General features: G+C 42.1%; 1 pseudogene; it reads left to right on the forward strand.

Annotated features, from left to right (window-relative positions):
• The window catches only part of LOC136481057 (disease resistance protein RGA5-like), a 42,335-nt pseudogene extending 19,962 nt beyond the window's left edge, over positions 1–22,373 (forward strand).
• The last annotated feature ends 384 nt before the right edge of the window (positions 22,374–22,757 follow it).

Consider the following 22,757-nt stretch of genomic DNA (forward strand, 5'->3'; position numbering starts at 1 on the left):
GGCTCTCGCACTTCCTTGGTGCTTTCCTCTTCCCAGACGCCTCAGGCAACACCATCAGCTGGATCTTCCTTGACATACTACGGCAGTCGTGGGAGAACATAGCGACGTACAGCTAGGGCTGCGCAGTCCTGGCATGGACGTATCAACAGCTATGCGTTGCCTGTCGCCGCACCTCAGGGTATGCGAACCTTAGCGGTTGCTCCTACCTACTCCAGGTTTGGTGTTGGGAACGATGGCCCGTTGGGAGGCCCCTTAATACTGGTTTACCGGTAAGTACTTTGGTTCACTATATTCTTCGAGGCAGTTATATATGATGAAATTATTAATGGCTAATTCATTATCGTGTTCAATGTAGCAATGGAACAGGCAGGATACACTCCCTACTGCTTTGTATATCTAGACGGAAGCAGAGTTTGTTAGAGGGAATGCGAGGCGCAAGTACAGGGAGTACACGAACGGTCTCGACGTCCTGACACAGCACCAGGTTACGCTCTCTTTACTATCATACATGTGTCTTGTTCGATATACACTATATCACAACCTAACTCAATTACAAAATATTCAAGTGCATTGGTGTCCTTGGGATGCTCCGGAGCTCGAGTACTATCTCAGTCCTATCACTAGGGACGATTCAGACGAGTATCGCTGCAACGTCCCTCTTATTTTCTTCCACGTGGTCGAGATTGACTTACCCATTAGGGTCTGTAGACAGTTTGGAAGAATGACATGCTACCCACCACCGCTTTACTCCACCAACCAAGAACTGCACGGGTACATTATCAATTAATAACAAAGCTACAATTCAGAGGTCTGTGTGGTACAACTAATATCATTTAGTTGCAGGTATGATCGCAGGAAGAGGTACAAGACCAAGGATTGGCGCGTGACATACAATGCGCACATCCACTTGTGGTAGAATAGGGAACGCCAGCCGGTCCATGCGGGTCCTCCACACGACTAGCACACGTCACCGGTCAGCAGTCCCGGTCGTCGCCACGTCATCCTCCTGCCGCGCCACCATGCATGGCACGGCACAGGCATTTCACCGCGCCATGGCAATAGGCGCGGACAAAAGTGTTAGTTTTGAAAAAAAAACATTGTTAGATTTAAAATTAGTTTAAAAAAGTGTTAAAAATAAAAAAAATCCTGAACGTCGGAGGACCCAAAGGGATGCATGCCTCTTCATTTCTCCTCCCCATCTCTCTCCCCTCCTCCTCTCTTTCTTTGTCTAGGTCTTCTCTCTGGATCTGTGGGCGATTCAGAGCACACTCCTGTGGATCCACTCCAATCCCAGGCGGAAAAGCGTATGGCAGCACACTAAGGTGAGCAATTTGGCTAGAGATTCGATGATTTTCCCCCATGGCACATCATGCTTAGTTCTAATAGCGCTTTTCATCGGATTTTTTGATTTGCAGAGTGAAGAGGAGCGGATTAGGTGGCTAGAGGGCGAGCAGGGAGGTGAGATTCAGGCGGGGTCGGGGCATCTACTGATTTCGACGGATTTGTTTGATTTTATTTTCATGTGCAGGCTTCTCGGCGATGGCTGTGTCGCACCTCACCCTGGTCGTGCCGCGTAGACCTCCCAGCACCCTCATGGCCACGCGATGACGCGATGCCTCACTCCCGCCATGCGGCGCCCGCCCTGTCCCATCCACGCTGGCGTAGAGAAGCTCGACGACTCTGTGCCAGAGCGCATGCTCTTTGGCTTCAAGACTTCAAGCACCCGACCCCCGATGCCGAGCCTGCCTCCACGTGCGACGGTGCCGGTTTGGCGTCATTCCAGAACAGGGAGATGGTACTCATCACCTGCTCCTGCGCACATCAAGTACAGATGAGTGTTCCCTATTTTTTCCCCTTGTAGTGTGTTGATGTCGGAAGTGATCCAAATCAAACACCAATAGGGCCTTGGATGCCCGGGCCGCTACAGACCGAAGAACGCAGCGAGGATGTCACTATTTCGTGGTGAAGAACGGAGAGGTTTACAAGCAAACCACCAAAGGATAACCAACATGCTTACATGACGAAGAACCGGCTAATTTTTAGGCAAACTAGCAAAGAAACCGTCGAAGCTCTCGCCCAGGAGGGACCCCGTCAGGGCAAAGACGTCGTCGGGTTACCCTAGGTCGGTCGGCAAGCTTAGGGCGCCATCTTTGGTCATCAGATCAAGGGATGATTAGCATGGGGGTTGGAGAAAAGGGCAAAAGGGTTGGAGTAGAGGTAGTAGATTGATTTGTTTGACGATTGGATAGATGGTAAATCAATCGGCCATGATCCTCTCATATATAAAGTTGGGGTGGTCTTATCCTAGTAGGAAACCTCTCCAAGCCTTATTTTCCAAGTTTCCCACGAGTTTGGAATAGTTTGGATCGGAATCCAAAAGGCCAGATCCGAACAGGATTTTCTATTAGGTATGTCGGAAGTCCCGACTTGGGTCGGAACTCCCGACGGTCGGAACTTCCGACTCTTGTCAGAACTCCCGACATAGGGATAACCCCAGACACCCGAGCAGATTTCTTCAGGCTTCCTGAAAGTCCCGACACCCATCAAAACTTCCGACAGTCGGAAGTCCCGACTTGGGTCGGAACTCCCGACAATGAGGCATCTTTCTGAGGGCATAACTTCTTCATCCGGATTTAGAATTAGATGTTCCATATATGTTTGTTGACCGTCTCGACGAGAGGAATGCAATGGTGAAGTCCGTTTCACATTTTGACAACTTCACAAAATGGACATTTTTGGTTGTCAATATATGCCCCCCTGTTTTCAGGTGAATGATGCATAAACCTAAAAACATTTAATCAAATAAATTAAAACTAAACAGCAACGATACCCATCTCATCGGCTGCTCAGTGGCTAAGAATGATGTATACATCGGCCATTTTTCTAAGGGCGATACATGTATCGGCCATTGTTTGGAGAGCACTTAGGCTTCTTGCCAAACACTTGGAAAGTACCCTTTCAAGTAGCTCCCGTTGAATGCTCTCCTGAGACGCTCACCTTGCAATATCTCTAGCACATATGAATTTCCGAATATAACTTTGACCACTTTGTAAGGATCTTCCCAATTTGGTGACCACTTGCCAAACTGGTTGCTCTTCGATCCAATTGGTAGTATGGTTTTCCACACCAATTCTCCCACTTGGAAGGATTTGCTCCTGACTTTCTTGTTGTATGCTTTGGCAACTCGAGCTTTATCTTTCTCTATTTCCTTGAGAGCTTTTAATCTCACATCAGTCACCTCATCGATGTTATCCATCATCAAATCATGATACACAACAGCTGATAAATCATTTTGTTTAGCAAGCCTGTATGCATCCAAATTCACTTCGACAGGCAACACGACCTCTTGACCATATACTAACTCAAAAGGAGTAACCTTTGTAGCACCATGCCTTGAAATGTGATGTGCCCATAGAGTTTTAGACAAAACTTCATGCCATCTCCTTGGATTGTCCTCAATTTTCTTTTTGATGAGCTTGATCAAAGTCTTATTACTAGACTCAGCTTGGCCATTGGCTTGAGCATAGTATGGAGATGAATTGAGCAACTTGATCTTATATAATTTGACAAATTCCCTCACCTCTTTGGACACAAACGATGTCCCTTGATCTGCAGTTAACGTTTGAGGGATGTCGAATCTATGAATAATTTGCTCAGTGATGAACTCAATTACTTCCTTGTGTGTCATATTCTTCAAAGGAACTCCTTCGGTCCACTTAGTAAAGTAATCCACAGCAACTAACACAGATCGGTGTCCCTTCGAAGATGGGGGATATATTTGGCCCATGAAGTCTAGCCCCCAACCATGAGAAGGCCATGGTTTGATGATAGGATGAAGCACAGCAACAGGCACAAGTTGAATATTTTCACACTTCTGGCACTCTTCGCAACCTTTGTAGTAGCAAAAACAATCGGCCATCATAGTAGGCCAATAGAAACCGGCTCTACGCAATAATCACTTCATCTTCGGGGCCGATTGATGCATACCACAGATGCCTTCATGGACTTCTCCCATAGCCACTCTTGCCTGATCTGATCCCAAGCACTTAAGCAACAAATCTTCGGCGATTCTTTGATAGAGCTCATCATTATGCAATACATATTTGAAAATGCTCTGCTGAACAATTTTATCAATTTTGGCACTTGGATCACGTAGATATCTCAACAAGGGAGCCCTCCAATCTTCTAAATCGCCCCCAACATCAATAGAAGTTATATCGGGCCAATATGATAGCTTCTCGGGCGAATTGACTGGGCTGGTCACAGGGGAGTCGGCTGAGCCAACAGGGCCGATAGGCTTAGCCAATTTGGAGGTGTCGACTTGGCCGACTAGGGCAGTCGGCTTAGCCGACTTGGCCACAGCAGAAGAGTAGTCGGCTTAGCCGACTGGTCTGTACCTGCACAGGAAAAATTGAAATCATCATACATCAGCTGTTCTTGAATATGGAAATTATGTCCACTGACATCATAGCCAAATGCTTGTTGAGCTAACATGTTGGCCTTTTGATTTTCATGCCTCGGAATATGCCAAATTCGGAATTCGGCAAAATAGTCAATAATATCAAGGCAAGCATCAAGACAAGTTCTTAGTGACCCTTCTAAACATTGAAATTCACTAGCAACTTGCTGTACCACTAGCAAGGAATCACCATAGGCTTCAACATGTTATACCCCATGGATTGCAATATGGCTAAGCCGAATAAGAAAACTTCACATTCGGCTCAAATGTTGGTGCAGATATAATTTTAATCGGCTTGATGTCTCCAATAGCACCATTGTGAGAAATAATAATTATGGCAACACATTGGCCTTATTTGAAAGCCGACTAATCATATTGTCACATCCATGAAGTAAATCAAACTGCATATATCATGACCCCTAGGCCTTAAGGCCATCAAAGTAAATTCCATAGGGGCTTTCTAATAGCACAATGGTTGCAAGCATTCATCAACTATATTTTACACCAAGGACAATATCAAAATATCGGCCATATGAATTCATCCACATAAATATGCATAGCCGAAACAAAATATTTCGGCTCTCAATCATTGGTAAATAAAATAATTTAGCAACCCTCCATAACATAAAGATCCACACCAACACTACACCATGACCTACTTTTCCCTACACTCATGTGTTGGGAAATCTAAGATTTTGACAACAAATTATGTGTTGGCAATTGTATACATTTTCAGTGTCATATAAACTGTCGGCAATCATGTTGTAAGACAACACGTTATCTGTCGGTGTTTCTCCTTCCAACCCAAGAAGTGTCGGCGAAAGTGTTAAGACAAAAAATGTGTCGGCATAGCCTAACCAAACGACTGCCCATGTGTCGTGGAAGGGGTAAGCGCGGAAGCAAAATAGAAAGATTCCGGGTGAGCGGGAGACTGTGTGCCAAAACAAATCATGCACGGCAACTAAAATGCTAAATATTGAGCCCAGTAAAGCAGGCTGCCTCTACCCTTCTGCATTCGCCCCGTTCCACTCACGCGAGACGCGGCCCAAAAAAAAAGCAGCCGCCGGGCGCCGGCAGGAGGTGTCCGCCCACCACGGCTGCCCACCCTGACCGCCGCCTCCCAACCCCGCCACCGGCGAAGTCACTAGCCAAAGCCCTGCCGCCCCCGCCGCCAAATTCACGGATGAGCTTCCCGTCCTCTACCACCCGAGGCCGCCGCCCCCAATCCCGCCGTCGCCATAGCCCACCGCCAGGCGCCGGCAGGAGCTGTCCGCCCACCACGGCCGCCCGCCTCCCAATCCCGTCGCCGCCGGAGCCCTGCCACCCCCGCCGCCAATTCCACCGGACATGCTGCCCCAGCCCCCCTGCTGCCTGAGCCCACCGCCCCCAATCCCGCCGTCGCCATAGCCCACAACCGGCCAGCAAGAGTTGTGCCATCACCGCGTCCCCATTCCCCTCCGCATCCAAGTGCGTCATCTCCACATCCCCTTCCTCTCATCCCCATTCTCCTGCGTTCTAGGGTTTTGGCACACCTTAGTTTCTTATTTTTTCTTGGTTGCAGAAAGCTGACGAAGGCGAGAAAGGCTAAAAGATTCAAGGTTTGGGTTATACTTCCGTTGCCAAACTTTCATTCAGTCTAGATCCACTATCTCTTTCCCCTCTCTGTAGGAATGTATTCATCTTGATTTAGATGTGAATGTGATGTTTAATGCCTTAATTGATTTTGCAGAGGAACTAGCTGGATTCAAGATCTTGCACACAACACAATCCATCAGCTTGCATGTATGTTCTCTTATGTTGGATCTGCAACATTTTTCTAATATGATGGCAAAGTTCACACTGATGGGAGTTCATAGTCAGTATACTTTGGTCATTTATGCGAAAAAACATGTTGTGTTTGTTCTATATATAAAAATTGTGAGAGAAGGGAATCAATTGAACTTTAAGCTGCAAATGGAAGTATAAGTTAGTCTTAGAACTATTGAAATGCATACATGTCTCCTGGCTGCAATATATCAATTCTGAGTATTTCTTTCTTTCTTGTGCATGTTGCAAAATATCCAATAAGGAAGCACTAAAGGATTCAACTCTTCGATTGTTTTTTGTACACAAGTCATCACCACATGTACCTTCGAAGTAAGTTTCCTTGTGCTCAGGTTTTTGACTTATTTGTGTTGCCTTGTGTGATTAATTGTCGTTGGTAACATTATCTACAGGGAGCCTAAGCAAGTTGGCCTTCTAGTCTTCATCTGCTCTTCTACTGCCATTGCTTGATTGGTATGCTCTCCATTTCTTATGAATTTTGTCTCTACTTTTGGCATAGAATTGCAGGTTATGTGTGGTCTGTGATGTGATGATTTTGGTTTCTTAAAACTGGATTAAATTTCCCCTATAGTTCATGTGCATGACTTGTGGTGAGATGATGTTTTCAAGTGTGGTGAATTAATTTGATTTGGACAGTTCTTTGAAAGGATCCTTTTTTTGTTGAACAACACATTCTAAAATGAGAACAGATGTGTATATATTTCACTAATTGTCACTCCTTTCACTAATTGACACTGCATTTTGTAAAAAGGTGCGTCATGGATAAAACATGGATGGATCAGCCTAGGTACATTATAAACCTATGACCATACACTAGAATCTACATGCATAGGGTGTTTGGTCTGATATGTTGATAATCATATGTAGGCATACCCCTGTGTATAGAGAAGGAGTGGATATGTTCTTATAGTTTGCCCCATGGATCTAATAATGCACCATAGGTGACCTGGTAACCTTTATCTCTTACTTTTTTCTTTATCAGTGCAATAATTGTTCAATGATATTTACTTTGATTTAGAACTTGAGGGCTGCACCAACCTATCATAATGAAGTGCACAAAGAAGATCAAGAACGAGATGCTAGATCATATGCAGGGGATGATATGGGTGATATGCACATAGATGATGAAGATGAATTTCTGAGTAGACGAGTGGTCCTTCGAGAGGAGCAACATAGTGAGGTAATTTCCTGAGTATGACTCTATTATTTGCTCCACTGCCATAGAAGAATCACATTAATTAACATTTGTTACTGAATTGCAATTTCCATTTGCTTGTAGTCTCTCCTATTCCATACCTAGGCAGCAATAGATTTTTACAATCAGTTTTGTATGGTGTTCAGGGTGGCAGAGATGTGATACTATATAATGTAGTAAGGCCCTATGAAGTCCATGTGGCAAAGGCTACCGTTCAAACAAAAAACCCAAGGGCTATTGTTGGGGGTACTGCTCTTGGCATGGAGTACTGTGAAGTAGTTGTGAACCATGTGTTTATGAGGAATGCAGTATTGCCTCGTCCATATGAAGGGGTCAGCACCATTCTAGAGGCTCATGGGAGATGCATTGCATGGCCACATGACAGAGTACTGTGTAACCTCTCTATATTCTTGAAAAAATGATCATTATATTTTGCTGATTACTAATATATTTGTTTTCTACTAAATGAGGGATGACAAGAAGTCACCGCAGCACTCAAAAGGTGTTGGTACAGGAAGCCATCGCAGTTTGAAGGTATTTTACTTGAACATTTTGACTTATATATGTGATCCAAACTGGTTGAAATGTGGGAAAGCAATGAGGCTGTGATAGCGAATGTTTTGATTTGATAAATCTGCAGTTGAATTATATGATTTGCCAATTAGATAGTGTCAAACCGGAGGGACTGATGCTCCTTGAAGAATATTTGAGCCATTTCTGAGTTCTATATGTAGATGTAGAGAATTGTGCTCCTGGGTTGTAGAGTCTAAGTGGCTGAAATTAGCATGGGAGTATAAATAATAAGTGAAAAAATAATTTCATCCAACCTGCACCTCTATTCTGCTTCACTTGAAGAACTCTGCAGCCTGCTGCTGCGTGGAGGTAGTTTGCAACAGCGATAATTGTGTGCTAATTATTCAGACGACATAATTCTGGGCTCCAAGCCCTCTAGCACTCCAGCAGCCATACATATACATGCATGCAAATGGTAGTCTGCTACTTATATATGGATCTATCAATTGATGATAAGTAAAATAACAATCAACGGCAGGAGCCATATCATTACATTTCCAACCCATGCATAAATTTGTTTTGTTTAGAACAGATAAATTTGTTACTACTAGGTGACTGGAGGGGGCAATCCAAACCTGCACATCTAGTTTGTCTGCTTGCTTGCATTGTTTGTTAGGACCAGCTGAGACTGATGATTATTCAGACCACCTAGCTAGCTGTGATCGCTTAACTACAGTTCTTGTTGCCACACTTGGATTAATCAACTGACAAGAGAGATCATAATATATAGTCGTTTTTTCTCATGTTTTTTTATCTATAATATATATAGTGACCATGCTGATGAGATTTTATAACTTTTATTAGCTAATAACTACAGCAATACAGAATTGCAATCTTTTTAAGCAAGAATGAACCCCACATATCACTTCAATACATATCACATGGCAAAACCTGTAGGCATACTGGTAAAAATAAATGGAATACTGTGAATTTACAATAGAAACTAAACTTTGGTTGCAACAAATATTGAAAGGAGATAAGCTATCAATTATAAACTGAGGTGTTGATTTAGAGTCTAGTAACCACTCAAGCTATCAAATTGCTGCTGCTGCTGCTGCTGTTAATGATAGCATAGTTGCCCACTTACAGTATTACTATTTCACTATTTGCACCTAAGAGTTGATGATACAGACCACATTTCACTGATATTTTGCCTTTTTTCAGGTTAGGTACTTAAGCTATGTGGTGTTGCAAGTATTTTGGATTGGCACCCTTTTGAGGTTTGATCAGAGAGCTGTTACATGTTCTCTGGCAGCAACCATATGTGCACCAAGTTGGTGTTCAAGTATTTTGGAGTGGCAACAAGCAAGTGTTCGAGAATTGCTGCAGGAAGACATGTTGCAGTTCTATTCTTTTGTTTGCACCTACTATCGTGTAGGCCAAAGACATGGAAGTGTTGAATGCCACGTTTGTGCCCAAGTAGTCCTGATCTATTGATCTCTTAGCTTTAACCATAACTAGTTAGTACAAGACGTAGTGTATGTCTATATATGTCTGGTAATGTCTAATCTATATCCTGGACCTGTATATGTATGGCGCCTCTATGTAATGTGATCATCACTTGACCTGTGTTTGGATCTATATATGTATTGACCTGCTATATATATATATATATATATATATATATATATATATATATATATATATATATATATATATATATATATATATATATATATATATATATATATATATATATATAGTTGGTGTATGTATGGAAGATGTAATATATTATTTCTATAAATCATGTGGATTTGCTCAATGTGATACCTACTATATGAGCAATAGTGGATTTTTCAAATTATTTAAATTGTATTTGTTTATATCTATATCTGCAATACAGTTTTACTGACACTTTTATTGCTGGACAGGGTGTGATTCACTAAACACCTTGGAAATGGTTTCGCCAACATGCAAACTGTTGGGAAAGGTCTTAACTGTCGGCGTAGCTCTTAACTGTTGGGAAAGGGATAACTGTCGGCAAAGGTTGTAACTGTCGGCGTAGGTGCAACATTTGGCTACGCAAAAAGTGTCGGCGATTCCTTTAAGTGTCGGCAAAAGTTTCACCGATAGCTTATAGCACGACTGTTTCTAAACTGTCGGGGAAACTTTTGGCGGGAGGTTAAGTGTCGGCAAAGGTGCCCTTTGTAGACAGTAGAAAGTGTCGGCAAAGGTACATCTTGTTATAGTGCAAGGATCAAAATAAGGAGTTGAGGGATAACTATGCATACCAGGGGATGAATTCCACATAGGCATAGGCAAAGAGTATGGATGATGCCATGACCAATGATTTTGATGATTTGGTGCAAACCTCCAACTTGGCAATTGTTTCTTGAATCTCCTCTCATTTGTTTTTGTTGCACCACTTGCTTGAACATCATCCTTCTGGGCTTGAATACTTCCCTTAGGAACCCATGCCACGCCTTTTCCTTTTAGCTTCTCAGCACTAAGCTTTTGTAGCTTGTTTTATTGCCACTTTGGTAAACCGATTGAGCATTTTGGTTTTATTTCTGTTTTGGACAACGACAAATCTTTCTTGATTTTGGGCACTCTCACCTTATTTTGTTTAGATTTGGCACCTACAATATCAATAGATGATTTCCCCACTTCTTTGCCATCAATAGCCGAATTTTTCAGCAATGTAATCTGCTTTTCAATAGTTGAATTCAGATCTAAACTTTTTTCTTTCGGCCATCATACTGCACGCGGTAAACTTGCTTTACCGCTTTCTTCTTTGGTTGAGCTCCAAACCAATTTTGATCAAAATGATCTTTACAAGATGATGATCTCTTTGAATGTCTAGGAGCTGCATACTCTAGATATTGTGGCCGAAAATATGATGGAACATGTGCCTCTTGATCAAACCAACCCCAAGATGAATAAGGATGAAAATATGTGGGTTGTGGTCTATATGACATGGGAATTGGCTGCTTAAAAGGAGAATATGTTACTATTGCGTGAGGTTTATCTCCTTGTCGATTCCACTCTTGAGACTTGCGCTTTGGAGGCAACTTTGATGAATAAACTTTCTTTGGCCGATTGGTGACATTTGCTTCTCCTATCTTCTCATATTTATCTAGAAGTTCCTCGAAGCTGAGTTTCGGCCTTTTACTTCTTTGTTTGTCACGGCCTTTACCTCCATTAGCTTTACGAGCATCCTCCTTCTCCCCATCTTGACAGGCATGCTCCAAAGGAGGATCCTTAGCCGATTCCCCTTGCTCAACGAGATCAATCAACTTTTGCTTTGGTTGGAGAGATTTCGGCTACCCCCCAGTGTCTTCTAGAACTGTGATAACTTTGTTGTCCTCTAGAATATCTTCTATTTGCAATTCGTCAACAACAACCTTGCCTTCACTTGAGGGCTCCACATCTCTCTCTTGGGCGTTCAAGCTTTGAGCTTTGAGTGAATCGGCTAATGCAAGCTGATTCGAAACCTGTTTGCCATCAAGACCAATTGAATCCAATTGGTCTATGTGTTGAGCTTCATAAAATCTCAATCGTCCTTTATCAATGGCCGATTGGATGACTCGACGAAACACATTGCAATCAGAAGTATTATTATCAGATGAATTATGCCATTTGCAATATGTAAGTTCTTCTAAGTTTTGAATAGATGGCAAAGCATTGTGATCAATGATTCTAATAAAATTATTCTTAAGTAGGATATCAAAGATATGATCACAAAAAGTAAAGTCAAAGGTGTACTTTGATTTCTTTAGCCGATTCTTTTGTGGAGTCGGCTTTAAAGCTGGGCAAACGAATGGATCGGATTTATTATCAATCCATTCGGCCACACCTTTGCAATTGCTTATAGGAAGCTTTAGCTTTGACGAACTACCACTATCGGCTTTGCCATATGGAACAATGTCTTGGCCGATAGAATCTAAATTTATTTTATCATCAACAAATAAATTGCTATCCTCAATCGGTCTATTACAATAATTAGCAATGATATCTCTAATAGATGCAGAAATTGAAATAGTATGACCAGATTGGAATTTGAGCAAAATATTTGTGTTTTCTACCTTGTTGATCATGTTGGAAAAGTGCACGTCCTTGATTTGCATGATGTTGCTCTTCATCTCCAGAGAATGATCAACAATAGGTGCTGAATCATCCGAAGATGCATTGGCAGCTACCGAGACCGAGAAAGTCGGCTTAGCCGACTGGAGGCCGACTTGGGCACTAGCAGGGGCAGTCGGCCTAGCCGACTCAGGGAAAGCGACAGAGGCAGTCGGCCTAGCTGACTCAGGGCAGGCAGCAATTGGCTCAGCTGACTTTGAAGTCGGCTCAGCCAATTCTGAGAAGGCAGGCAGCCCTCCTTTGTTGCTTGTAGGGGCTTGATCTCCATCAATGATGTGGTAATCACTAGATAAGCGTACAACCCCTTTAGCTCCTGAAAAATCAAGTTTAGCTAGTTTCTGGCGTTTTCCATGCTTTTCTGTAGCAAGACTTGTTTTTTGAGATATGATTGATTTGGAAAGGATATTGTATTGTTCGGCTTTTGTAGCCGAACCTTTGCTTACATCTAAATCAATTATTTCTTTCATGCCCACTAGCAATCCTCTTTTAACCGATGACTCAACTGTGATCGACCTTTTCTCATTAGTCTTTCCAAAATATTCATAGAATTGCTCCTCTAATTGAGACCATGAATCAATAGTACATCACGATAGAGATGTAAACCATGTAAAGGCAATACCGATGAGAGATAAAGGAAAATTTCACACTCTCATATAGTCTTCTTTACTGGCAAACTCAGCTGTGAGAGATATATACTAATATGTTCCATAGTAGTTTTATCCTCTTCACCACTAAATTTAAAAAAATCAGGTACCCACCAACCATTAGGAGCTTTCAAGTAATCATAGCATAATGGGTACGGTCTATGATAAGTGGGCACCTTCTATTTAGAGGAACCATATGGATTCCTAGCATGGGCTAAATCTTCATCGATTCGGCTTGATTTGAGAGCAACAAATGATGCCGAATCATGATTGTTTGCAAGTGCACACATTGCTGAATTTTCATTGATTCGACTACAATAAATAGCAATATGTGGAGCTGAATCACGAGTTTTAGCACCCGAATGCCTTGCTGAAATTTCACTAATTCGGCTATGGTCATGAGCGAAATACAAAGCCGAATTGTGGGCATTGATCTTTGCATAAGGTGCTGAATTTTCATTGATTCGGTTATGGTTACTAGTAACACGTGAAGCCGAATCATAAGTATTAGCACTTAAACACCTTGCTAAATTTTCATTAATTCGGCTTGAGTTGGGAGTAACATATGGAGCCGAATTATGAATAGGAGCATTGGCATATGGTGCTGAATTTTCAGAGCAATTGGCAAAATAATTAGCATTGTTATAGCCAATTCTCTCATTCATCGGCAACACCAACATGAGAGCCGATGAATGAGAGAATTGGCTATAACAATGCTAATTATTTTGCCAATTGCTCTAAAAATTCAACACCATAGAACACGTAAATTGTGAACTTATAGCCGATGAATAACAATTTACGTGTTGTATGTTGCTAGCAGCATCAAAACTCAAAGAATTTACAACATGCATTGGCTCTTGTCCATAATATTCATAATTATGATGTGTATGATGAGGAGCATTAACAAAAGTATTAGCCGATGTAATATATCTAGTATCATTACAGTTAGCAACACCAACATGAGAGCTCATAGAACTTGCAAAATAACTATTAGGATCATAAGATGCATTTGCAAGTTGTACCTCAGGGTGATTGTGGTAATATTGTGATGCAACACCTTGGTACTTCATGATTTATAACTTGACCGCCTTGCTGAATTTTCCGATAAGCAGCGCAACTTGTTGCAAAATCGCGAACAAGATCACAAGGGGTCAAAACCAGATGCGATCGGCCTTTTGGGCCAGATGCAACGATAATGGCGAGCTCAAGAAGATAGATCAACGAGTAAGGCTAGGTCAGATATATCGGCTATAAGAGATAGCCGAACCAATCATCCCCAGCGAAGTCGCCAAAAAGTGTGTTGACGTCGGAAGTGATCCGAATCAAACACCAATAGGGCCTTGAACGCCCGGGCCGCTACAGACCGAAGAACGCAGCGAGGATGTCACTCTTTCATGGTGAAGAATGGAGAGGTTTACAAGCAAACCACCAAAGGATAACCAACGTGCTTACGTGACGAAGAACCGGCTAGTTTTCAGGCAAATTAGCAAAGAAACCGTCGAAGCTCTCGCCCGTGAGGGACCCCGTCAGGGCAAAGATGTCGTCGGGTTGCCCTAGGTCGGCCGGCAAGCCTAGGGCACCATCCTTGGTCGTCGAATCAAGGGATGAACAACATGTGGGTTGGAGAAGAGGGAAAAAGGGTTGGAGTAGAGGTAGTAGATTGATTTGTTTGATGATTGGATAGATGGTAAATCAATCGGCCATGATCCTCTCATATATATAGAGGGGGTGGTCTTATCCCAGTAGGAAACCTCTCCAAGCCTTATTTTCCAAGTTTCCCATGAGTTTGGAACAGTTCGGATCGGAATCCAAAAGGCCAGATCCGAATAGGATTTTCTGTTAGGTATGTCGGAAGTCCTGACTTGGGTCGGAACTCCCGACAGTCGAAACTTCCAACTTTTGTCGAAACTCCCGATGTAGGGATAACCCCAGACACCTGAGCAGATTTCTTTAGGCTTTCCGGAAGTTTCGACACCCGTCGGAACTTCCGACAGTCGGAAGTCCCGACTTGGGTCAGAACTCCCGACAACGAGGCATCTTTCCGAGGGCATAACTTCTTCATCCGGATTTTGAATTAGACGTTCCATATATGTTTTTTGACCATCTCGATGAGAGGAACGCAATGGTGAAGTCCGTTTCACATTTTGACAACTTCACAAAATGGACATTTTTGGTTGTCAACACAGTGCTGTGACTTGTTTCCTGTGGATTCCATTCATTAGTTTTTCGTGCCTAGGCGTGATCGTGATTTTTGGAAGATTAGATGGTTTTGGGCTTCCAGTAAATGATACACAACAATAGTACCAAATGTACATGAGTTTACCAACATATATAAAGCACAAACTGAATGGTGAGCACAGATCACTGAATACAACTGTAGGCCGCTAATTTGTGTCCATTTTGCACATAGAAATAAGCGAAACTGATGTAGCTAATTAGTAAGTAGGAGAAACATAGTTATAGATGAGTGAGTTGCCTGAAATGATAGCCCATGGATGGCAGCGTGCAGTGTACTGAAATTTCACATACCCGTACTCTGAATTGGCATACTTGCTTTGTTCAAACCAATATATTTGCCCAATCAAAATACCACATCTGGTGTAGGCACTATATTTTCTTCAAGTAGGTGTGTTTGCATAGACCCCCCCCCCTTTATGTTGGATCTACTAGAAAAAGTAGAGCTTGTATCTGACATGCATGTGGTTGTTATTGGGCATATATGCTGATATTTTCAATTTGGACCATTTTTTTCTTTTTGATATTGTTTCCTATAGGAGAAGGGTGGGCCTGATGCAAGCGGTAGAGTCTTACCGCCTGTGACCGGAAGCTCCCGGGTTCGAGTCGCGGTCTCCTCGCATTACACAGGCGAGAGTAAGGCTTGCCACTGACACCCTTCCCCAGACCCCACACAGAGCGGGAGCTCTCTGCACTGGGTACGCCCCTATTGTTTCCTATAGGAGGAATTACATGTGATTTCTATTGGAGCTAATCCGGTTCTTATGCTATTCATATAGAATTTATCTAGTTTTTTTACTGCTTATGATTAAAGCAATCGTGCATCTTATGGGTATGCCCCTGTCCCACGGCACGAGCGCAGCCCTGTTGTTGACCGCAAATTCCGGGTGAGTTTTCAGCTGGACTACTTTGCTGTTATGAATGCATCGATTTTCTATATTACGGATGTGTTCGTGGGTATGGGAGGGGGGGGGGGGGGTAGGGGAGGTGTTGATTTGTTGCCAGCAACGATGCATTCTAAGAAGGCAAGTTCCTCGCCATTACCCATTAAGATTAGTATACTCTTTTTTGACACCGCAGTTTGTACTCTGAATTAGTGTAATTGCTCAGTTCAAACCAATAGATTAGCCCACAGGCATGTAATTTCTACATAGGCTGAAATTATATAACTGAAATGCTCACAGGCTGCAATTTCTACATGGGGAAGTTTGTTATGATGGTGCATTTTTATTGCTTTATTATATCAGTTGCATGTCAGCGTGAACTTTTTCCTAATAGGCTCAATTGCTTCAAATTTGACTTGCTTATATACCTGAACTAAAGCCATTTGGGATGATCTTTTGTTTATTCCCATGATGGTGGATCCAATATGCTGGATTTTAGTACACTTGTTTAGTGGAAAACGATAGAATAGCCTAATTATAATACTAGATCTGTGTAATGTAATCAATACATGTGCCTATATTTTTTAGAGTTGACATGAGCCAGTGGTTAATGATAGATTACCGGCACCATGATGCTAGTATATTATCTTTGCATCCAGCATATTAATTTTCTGCTGAAACCTGAATGGAAGTGCACTGTGTTGGGGTGATAGGCATCACTCACTCACAGTCAATCAGTTAGTCAGTCACAACCCTTGCTGAAAACACCGAAGGCATAAAAGGAACAGTGCTGCAGAACTACAGAGCAAGTTGCAGGCAGCAAGCAAACACAATGCATCCGCTAATCCTGCAATCTCCATGGGGAACAAGGAGAAAGCCTGCCTCTAGTGGAAAATGTGCATCTGTGTTTTTTAAAATATTGTTCTAGTGTTTGTGCTTTTATGCATAGGACTAGTTGAATCATGATTTTTTTCGGACAAGTATTTTGAATTAAATTGTTTTGACATGGATATTTGCTTAGAGCTAGTTGTTTCCATCAATAATTATTGCATTTCATGCTCATACAAATGTAATGACAAAAACTCTTTTTTGTGCATGCATACTTTTTACTTTTTCAGAATACTTAAATTGCCTATTTAGGAAGATATTTTTGCCTAGTGAATGACACTTAAATTGCCTAATAAAATGCAATCCACTACACCGTACCATTACCAGCAGCAACCTGCTCACAACCAATAGAGGCTCCAGGATTATCCCCTAGCACTTTTAGGTACTTCTTTTCAGTTGCTACATCATACTTTTACACATGTATATTTTAACAGTTCAATGCACTGTTTTGTTACACACGTATTTCTTTTATAGGAACAGTCGTCTTTTTGTCTGTGTTAGGCTTCATCAATTTGAAGACCAGTGGTACGCCCTGGGCTTTATCAATTGAACAAGATCATTCATGTGCAGTCTGTGTTGCCTTCCAACTGTTCGGAATGGTTAATCAGTGTCCTCTATGCCTCCTTCTTGCCAGGTGCTGGGCAAAGCTAAGGCGGGCGGAGCCACGTTCCGGGTGGAGCTGTGGTTGCAAGCGGTGGGGCCATCTATGGTCAAGGGAAAACATGGATGACAGCACGCGAAGGTGAGCAATCCGGTGTTACCTATTTTCCTAGCAGCCCCCATGTTAGTACCTTTGCATTTTTTTAGGCAATTTAAGTGTCATTTGTTAGACAACAATGGGCCTCTGAATAGGTAATTTAGCCTTTTCTTACTAGTAAAAAAGGCCATCCGGCTGGACAAATTTATGACACATGTTATCCTTTTTTTAACATGCAGGATGCAGGCCATGGACAGACTGCAAGACGTAGGCCATATACAGAGAAGCTGCGATAGGATAGCCAATCAGTCTTATGAGAAGCTTACTACATGTCTCTTTTTTTTTAACGTATATCTGTGCCTGATTTGCCCAGAATAACCGTGGTCTGGGCCTAGACCGCTTAAGTCGCTCGGTTACCTACGGTGGAAAATTCTTCTTCCACACGCGCGCAACAAGCCAGCGTGGTTAGAAAAAGAATATAATAATTACACTTTTTACCAAATATGGCATGGCCGTGCGGAGAGGCTATATTACGGCCGGCCGTAATTTAGCTGCTTTATTTAAAATTTTCATTTTTATTTTTTTTTAAAAAAATGGATAATCTAGATCCTAGGATACCCTCTGTCAGCGATGGCCAAGCTACTCCAACTGAAGAGGTGCTGGGCTCCAATGATAAACAAGAAGCTGTCGAGGCCGCACGGCCCAAGAGGAAGACTGAGCCCAACCGTATGCTGTCCGGCCCAGAGTGGTCCAAATAGATGATGTATTTAGGCGTCCTACTGTAAGAGTGGAAGGATCATCGAATTGTAAACACTCTTCTGAACTCTAAACGAAGAACTCGTCCTTCCTCTCCTGTTCTTCTTCCTGCCCAAGCCTTCCTCCTTCCCTTCTCTGATCCGGCTGCTAACACCCTCTCAATCGTTTTAGCTTGCAACAGGGCAACTAAGATGTTGAATTTGTTAAAATTATACGTTTAGTAGTATTATTTTATAAAACATAAGTATTTAAAATTAAACTACCAGTAATTCTATATTGATATGACAATGTTTGAGTCCAAATATATAAATTCATTTAAAATGACAACTTGTGGAATTTATTATCATGGAGTATTAATACACCTAAAGTGAATTATCAATCTCATGAATATAGGATGCCATATCCTCACTTGGACAAAACAAATTTGGAACAATATTCATGTTGTTTGTCAAGGAAACATTTTTTCGCTTGATAAGCTACTAAAAGACAAGTTAAGCGTCCTAAACTGGCTAAACCGGTTTTATAAACTTCTCCAAATTGAAGAATGAACTTCACAATGTGTTCCTCTCGTCGAGATGACCGAAAAACACGTACAGATCGTCCAATTTGGAGATCGGATAAAGAAATTACAGTCATGAAGTTTCTACCTTGTAGATACAGAAACCAGCTAAGCCAGTTTTTCCTAGTCTGAGTCCAATCTTACTATTATTAGTTGGAGGTTAGAACAAAGAAGCCACGTTAATTCTCACTAGACACGTCAGAAAACAAATCATGTTCGAAGGCAGCAACAAGGAGCTTTTTTTATTTGTCACCGAGCCTCATTGACTTGTGCTATTAATCGTCTCTCTTTGTCGCTTCATGTATTTTTTATTTATTAGCTCTACACTTTGTTCGAAGACAGCAACAAGGAGTTTTTTTATTTGTCACCGAGCCTCTTTGATTTGCTATTAATTTTCTGTCTTTGTCGCTTCATGTATTTTTCATTTATTAGCTCTACGCTTTGTTCGAAGGCAGCAACAAGGAGCTTTTTTGTGATAAAATCGATGAGCTGAGTTGGGGAGGGGCAGCGTCTTTGAACATATATAGTGTAACCTTAGCTTACTCCTTGCACGCGGCCGATACTCACATAGATCCATCATGGAGGTGGTGACTGGGGCACTACCACGTCTCCTCCCCATGTTCACTGATCTGCTCGTCAGTGGATACAAATTGCAAAAGAGTGTGAAGAGTGGGATCATGTTCCTCCAAGTTGAGCTCGAGAGCATGCAGGGCGCCATTGAGAAGATGTCGGAGATGCCGCCAGAGCAACTTGACAAACAAGACAAGATTTGGGCTAGAGATGTGAGAGAGCTGTCCTACGACATTGAGGACTGTATAGATGCACTGATGGTACGTAGGAAGGACCATGGACCAATTGGAGCACATGGTTTCAGGATGTTCATCCACAGGTGCTGTGATTTTTTAGCACAATTAAAGATTCGTCATAACATTGCTGCTGAAATCAGGAGCATCAAGAGGTGTGTAATCGAGGTGTGCGAACGGCGTCATAGGTACAGAATTGACAGTGTTGTAGCTAAGCCTATAACAGTCTCTGTTGATCCTCGTTTATGGGCTCAATACAAGGAGGCGACAGAGCTTGTTGGCATAGAGGCGGCTAGAGATGACCTAATCAAGATTCTGATGGAAGGGGATGATGATGTATTCATGCTGTGTGGCAAGACAGTTTCCATAGTTGGCTTCGGGGGGCTGGGGAAGACAACTCTTGCTAAAGCAGTATATACAAGGAGGCGTGGACAAAGGAACATGTACTCCCTGCTTCAATTTAAGGTGTATTTTGTGAGAGGGGAATGTCCTTCAAAAGTAGAGTAAAAACTCAGTTTCTCTTGCAACATATTGTATAGTATTACAAAATCAGTATTGTAAATCTAAGAAGTTTCTTTTAGCTAGATATCATTATGTTTGTAAAAACGTTCTTGTTTTCTTACTTTATATACCAGGCCATATCAGCAAATTTTTGTCAGAACTTTCCACCCCAATTTAATTAAATCTTTATAATGACTATGATTTGGAATTTCTATATGTACAGGTATTTCATTGTTTTTGATGATATATGGGATATCTCAGTTTGGAAAGTTATTAAATGTGCTTTGCCTGATAGTAATGGACACAAAATAATCATAACTACTCGCAATTTCGATGTTGCCAAACAAATTGGCGGATCTTACAAGATGAAACCGCTTTCTACTGATGATTCCAAAAAATTATTGTACAATACAATATTTGGCAGTGAAGAAAAAGACAACAATGATAACAAACAATACCTGGCCGAGGAGCTGGCCGAAGTATCACACACAATGCTAAAGAAATGTGCCGGTGTACCATTAGCTATTATTTCAATAGCTAGTCTGCTACGTAGTAAAGGAAGGAGTAAAACGGAGTGGTGTAACGTGTGCAACTCCATTGGTACAGGACTCGAGGATAGCCTCGATGTGAAGAATATGAGAAAGATTTTGTCATTTAGCTATTATGATCTGCCATACCATCTAAGGACATGTTTATTATATTTAAGTGTGTTTCCAGAGGACTATAAAATTAGCAAAGACCGTCTGATAAAAATGTGGATAGCTGAAGGTTTTATCCGATGTGAGAAACAAAAGAATCGAGGCCTCTTTGAACTTGGAGAGTTACTTCCACGAGCTCATAAACAGAAGTATGATTCAACCTGTGTACACCAAGTACTCTACGGTGATTGAACAATGTTGCCTACATGATATGGTGCTTGACCTGATCCGTTCCTTGTCAAGCGAAGAAAATTTTATTGATATATTGAATGATGTGGATCTCAAATCTCCATCACATAAGGCTCGGAGGTTATGCGCTCAGTATGGCAAGGTGGATCTTGCTACAACTCAGGCTACTAGGAGCTTGCATCAAGTAAGGTCACTTGTTTTCGTTCACTCTACTCTTGGAAAGATGCCATCCCTTGGGAAATTCAGAGTTTTACGTGTACTGGATCTACCAGGTTGTGACCTTTCACAAGAGTGCAGCCTTAAGTACCTTGGGAAATTACGGCACTTGAGGTACCTGGGACTAAGATGTACACGCATTGCTGAGCTCCCCAAAGCAATAAAGAACCTTGTATTTCTACAAACATTGGATGTTACTGCCAATCACAATCTTCGTAGATTGCCAACCGAGGTTGTTAAGCTAAGGAATTTGACATCCTTACACTTCGACAGGTGGATAGAAGTGCCAGAAAGGATTGGGAAACTAACATCCCTTTAACAGCTTTCAAGGTTTGGCATCAACGACTCTGGAAACAATATTAAAGAGCTGGGCCGTTTAACTGAACTAAGGGAGCTGTGTATTGTCTGTCATACACAATGGAACGACTGCTTGGAGAAATCTCTGGTGGAGTGCCTGAGCAAGCTGCAAAAAATACAGACTCTGTCCTTTCAGATATCAGACGGTAGAGGCAACTTAAATGCCTGGGTTGCACCTCGACATCTCCGTAAATTGGACCTAACTGGTTGCTGGTTTTCTAATCTGCCGGCTTGGATGAATCACAAGTTTCTTCTAGATGTTGCCTTCCTATGCATCAGTGTGAGAAAATTGCAGCAGGAAGATCTCGAAATCCTGGGGACGTTACCGGCTCTCCACTATCTGAATCTGAAAGTGGACCATGGTAATCTCATAATCCATCGGGGATTTTTCATTGGTGCTTATTCATTCCCATGCCTTGTACAGTGTTTGTTGCGGGAATTTGGAGGGCCTGTGGTGTTCAAGCAAGGAGCTATGCCACGGCTCACAAGTCTTGAGCTCACCTTCCCCATGTGCACGTCTAGAGAAATCATTGATATGGGCCTGGGGAACCTGTCAACACTTCAGAACATTGCTATTTGCTTCAACAATGTTAAAACTAGCAAGATTGATGCAGAGGATACGCTGATGCATGTGACTGAAATCCATCCCAATCGTCCCACCATCGAGATCAACTACCAACGGCGATGCAGGTGGACAAGCTAGCTGCATATGTTGTTTCTTGTTTATCTCCTTTTCCCCTTTCATCCAACCTTAGCTTCGTTTGTTTATTTTTCTGTTGCAGGTTAAAGATAGACTAGAGAAAAGATTATGATTGCACAACTTATTACCACAACAATGCTCATCGACAGACAGTGCCAGAAAACCTGACCTGCTGAATAATATGAATGCTTGTTTGGGACTGAAGGAATGCCATCGTCGGCTGAAGTTGTGGCTTTACAATTCTTTGGAAATTTCAGGTGGCCAGAATAGTCTAGAATTGGGGCTTGATTTGTCGTGAGTTACGGGTCGGTTCAATGTTGAGCTTTTACCCTTCTTTTATTTTTGTTTGTGGTGTTTGGTCTGAGTACCTGTGTCTCTATTGATTGGCACATAGTCATTCATTCATGTATGTGCGAGGCCGGAATGTTTTATTCATGAATTGAAAAACCAAAGAATTTATTAAAAACCCTAAGTGATTCAAACAGTCAACAGCGAT

This window comes from Miscanthus floridulus, chromosome 9, assembly GCF_019320115.1.
Source record: "Miscanthus floridulus cultivar M001 chromosome 9, ASM1932011v1, whole genome shotgun sequence".
NCBI lineage: Eukaryota > Viridiplantae > Streptophyta > Magnoliopsida > Poales > Poaceae > Miscanthus > Miscanthus floridulus.